We start from the raw sequence: 4,626 nt of genomic DNA, 5'->3' as shown, positions 1-4,626 counted from the left end.
GTCCTAGCTGCCTCCCGAAAACGGCGGCGGAAAGCCTCCGCTGAGAGCCGATATTTCCTTAGCAACGCAGCTTTTACTTTCTGATAATCTTCTGACTCGTCCTTCGTTAGCCTTGCAATTATTTCGGTTGCTTCGCCAGGAAGAACGGTCAGAATCTGTTGCGGCCAACACTCTAGTGCCAACCCGTTTCTCTCGCAGGTTCGTTCAAAAATAACGAGAAACAATCCCATGTCATCGTTCACCTTGTACGATGGCATGAGATCCCTTATCTTCACTCCTACTTCACCTGAACCTCTTTCATCAATTGAGAGTTTATTTGCTGATTGCCTGGCCAGATCCCGCTGCACGTCTAGTTCTTTTAGCTTTAGTTCGTGAGCTCTCTGTTCCTCTCGTTCCTTTCTCTCTGCAGCTTCCCTTTGTTCAGCTTTCTCAGCTCTTTGCCTTTCCTCTGCAGCGTTTTGCTCAGCTTTCTCAGCTCGTTTCTCTATCTCTTCCCATGCTTCTGAAATTTCGTCCTCAAGTGCTCCGCACTTCTCAATCGCCTCAATAAGCTGCGGCTTTCTCTGACTTTTCCCGACCTCAATTCCCAGCTCTTCACAAAGTAATAACAACTCTGGCTTTTTCCGTTTGCCCAAATCCATGGTCAATCCCGAACGAGGACTTTCTTACTCTGCTGTGACGTGAGGAAGCTTTCAACAGGAGCCTGCATGTACAGAAACTAATTCGCCGTTTTAGAAAACACACAAGCTAAAACCTGGCAAATTCTCAAAGAAAGTCAAGCGCTCACCATTCTGCTGAAGCCAGGACGAAGGGTGGAGTATCCCATTGCTGCCAACCAGCTGATATAATCTCGACCGGGTGAGGTGGGTCGTCACCGCAGGAATCAGGAGACGACGATGAAGGCGGGCATCTTGATGATGAAAAATAGAAAAGATTGTATTCACTTCATTGGTACATGGTTTTGACTCTATCCGAGTCTCGAGCGGTTCTGATTAACACGGGGGCCAGGTCGGCCTTAAATCCCCTCGTGGTGGCCGGCGTTTCCTTTGGGGAAGTCCTCTCTCCGGTGGTCAAGTTGACGACCTCCTCGCCCTCGGGTCCTCCTTCTTGGTAGCTCGCCGTTTTCGTCTGTTCCATAGAGGTGAGAGCTCTCTCGGGGCTGAAGGGGATTATCTCGTCACGGGAAAAGTGCTGGGGCTTGCTTCCCACATTGGGGAGATACAGATTCCAGGCATAACCTGCCGATGACTCCTTCGGGGAACTTGTGGAAGTGTCAGACCTCTGTCGGGCGGTCAAGTTGGCGACCTCCTCTCCCTCGGGTCTTCCTTCTTGGTAGCTCGCTGTTTTCGTCTACTCCGTAGAGGTCAGACGCTCTCTCGGGGATGAAAGAGGATTATCTCGTTACGGGAAAGGCGCTCGAGCTTGATTCCCACATTTGACAGGTGGAGTTCCAAGCCGATCATAACAGGAGACAAACTTTTGTGTCATTTGTGAGCAGTGTTGAATTGGGTGAGTTAGGCTGCTGGCAATTGGGGAAGTGCATTTATCATTTAGTGCATATGCAAGTGGTACAAGAAGCAGTCAGAAAATATTTGTGGGATTTGAGTGGATGGGTTGGGGAAGGAGGTTGGGGGGGGCAGGGGGGGGGCATGTGAACTTGCAGAATTTAGGTGATATTTCATAATTCTGTGTGTTTACAGTGGGAATAAGATTGCAAATAAGTCACACCGCCTTGCTTAATCATAGGACCTGAGCCAGTGTAGTTAGATCTTTAGACTGTGTGCCATTTACATTTAGTTATACTAAACGTGATTTGTTGTTAAGTAATGATTGGAGTTTTTGGTTTTTACCGATGAATGCCAAAAGCTAGCTGCAAATTTCAATTTCAGGAATTTGGTTTAAACCTAAAACTGTCGAATTAAGGAATTCGTCATTGCTTATCACACTGGGCTGGCACAATGTGACAGAACCCTCCCAAGTTGGTTGGGTGCTCTTACAAAAGCACCAGCGTGTGTGGGGGTAAGAGTTGGTTTCTGGACAAGCAGGTTTTCTTTTTGCCAACCTCGCCAAACACCGGGGTCCTTGCCAACTGCATCATGACAAAGGGGAGTGGATCAGGAAGCCGTTTGTGTCTGTCCATTTCTACCCACTCTTCCTGTGCATATCCATTGCGTCTGGCTGTGGGAACCTCGAAGGGGATGTGGTAATGGTGTTGATGCCTTCCAAGCAGGAGCAGTCATCAGTGCATGCTCTTTCTCTTATCCTCTCTCCCTGTGCTTTACTCCCCTACTCCCACTCCCCTCTTCTGACAGCCATTCATGTGTCAGCCATCTGTGCTAGACAGTTACAGTGCGGTCTCTTCTTTGCATTTGACATTTATCTATTTGTTAAATAAGCAACCACTTACATGGCAACTTGTGGACAGACTCACTTAATTAATCAGGCAATTAATTTGTCTTTATGACAAAGCTTTTCCAAACAATTTAATTGGGTAATTAATTTGCCTTTATGACAATAAAGCTTTCTTGTATTGCTGTTTCCTTCCCTATGTAAGTTTGTGTGAGCAGTTTTTAAAGGGGCTGAAAATGCAGAAAAAGGCAGTACTGTAAAATACAAGTGCTGATAAGGGTAGAATTTTCCCAGTAACATAAATGGCGATAAATGCCTGCCGAAAAAAAAAAAAAAAAATTGGTGCCGAGACATCCAATACTCAAATGTAAGTAAATATAGTGATTCTGAAGAAAGTGAGTTAAGGCTACCTTGCATACAAATTACAAGGTTATACTAGATTGCCAGCAAACTTGAAAAAGGAAGAAATCGAGAGGCAGACAAAGCGCCACCTTCCTGTCACTTAGTCTATGTCTGCCTCTCGATTTTTTTTTTTTTTTCAAGTTCGCTGGCTTACTCCTAGTATAACTATGTACTGCCGCAGCAGAAAAAGATTAGCACAAATGGCCGATGCTCTTGGCCGAACAAGAGCACCTCTGACGTGGTGCTCTTGTTCATGTGCACAACTGATCTGAAGTGCCACACGATTCATGTTTCAAAGAGGGGGTGCCTAGCACTCTCGTTTTCGGCATGCTAGGGCACAACAGCGTCGCGTGCCGCAATTTATCTGATCGGGTGATTGGTCACTTGTGCTAATCTTTCCACTGCAGCTGTACTAACTAGCCCAACAAGCCACTCTCATGAAATTACTAAGTGCATGCAAATATTCAAAGTATTATTTCATCACCCCACCTAGTTTTCTGCCGTCCTCTACTGCGCTTCCCTTCTCTTGGTATCTATTCTGTAACTCTAATGGTCCACCGGTTATCCATCCTACGCATTACATGGCCTTCCCAGCTCCATTTTTTTCTCTTAATATCGATTAGAATATCGGCTATCCCCGTTTGGTCTCTGATCCAAACTGCTCTCTTCCTGTCTCTTAACGTTAGGTCTAACATTTTTCGTTCCATCGCTCTTTGTGCGGTCCTTAACTTGTTCTCGAGGTTCTTTGTTAACCTCCAAGTTTCTGCCCCATGTGTTAGCACCGGTGGAATGCAATGATTGTACACTTTTCTTTTCAACGAGAGTGGTAAGCTCCCAGTCATGCTCTGGCAGTGCCTGCCGTATACACTCCAACCCAATTTTATTCTTCTCTAAATTTTTTTCTCATGATGAGGGTCCCCTGTGACCTAGATAAACGTACTCCTTTACAGACACTAGAGGCTGACTGGCGATCCTGAATTCTTGTTCCCTTGCCAGGCTATTGAACATTATCTTTGTCTTCTGCACATTAATCTTCAACCCCGCTCTTGCACTTTCTCGATTAATGTCCTCAATCATTTGTTGTAATTCGTCCCCATTGTTGCTGAAGAGGACAATGTCATCTGCAAACCGAAGGTTGGTGAGATATTTGCCGTTGATTCTCACTCCTAAGCCTTCTCAGTCTAAGAGCTTGAATACTTCTAAGCATGCAGTGAAAAGCAGTGGAGAGATTTTGTCTTCCTACCTTCACTATGTTACAGTGCAAATCAAGCTGTGGTTTAACCTCTGCACTGCCACTCCCTTGATACCTTAGTCACCCAACCTTGCACAACCCCTGCTTCTCCCGAGTATAATAACTATGAACCTTGCTTCGTGTAGTTGTCTTATACGTTGCTATCGCTATCAATGTTTTTACTTTTTCTATTTACTTCTGTGTGTCCACTGAAGTTGTCTAATGCCCCAGACACATGGGCCTTTCGAAGGCTTGTTGACTAGGGGACACCTATCGGGAAGGTATTCACGCAGGTGACACACGAAGAAGGGGTATCCTTTTTTGGTGAAGGTCTCTTGCGGTAGGGCCGGGAGATATTCGAACTCCTTTATGGGCCTAGAGGGGTGATGATGTGCGCAGGTCTTAAAGAACACAGAACTTGATGAAATACAATGACACCTTATTAATAATGTCAGTGCTTGTAAAAATTATTTTATGTGCAGCAGTGACACAATTTGACCAGATAGACTTCCTTCTTATCGTTTTGTCAGTTCCGGCAAAAAAAAAAAAAAAAAAAGCAGCGCCAGTGCTTTGCTGTATTGCTTACTGAAAGCATATAAAGTATAATGCGTAAAAGGTCCTTCAGCGCGAAAAATAGAGGGGTT

This window comes from Dermacentor silvarum, chromosome 1 (assembly GCF_013339745.2).
Source record: "Dermacentor silvarum isolate Dsil-2018 chromosome 1, BIME_Dsil_1.4, whole genome shotgun sequence".
Classification (NCBI taxonomy): Eukaryota; Metazoa; Arthropoda; class Arachnida; order Ixodida; family Ixodidae; genus Dermacentor; species Dermacentor silvarum.
The sequence above is the reverse complement of the archived record's forward strand: the minus strand, read 5'-3'. Positions refer to the sequence as shown.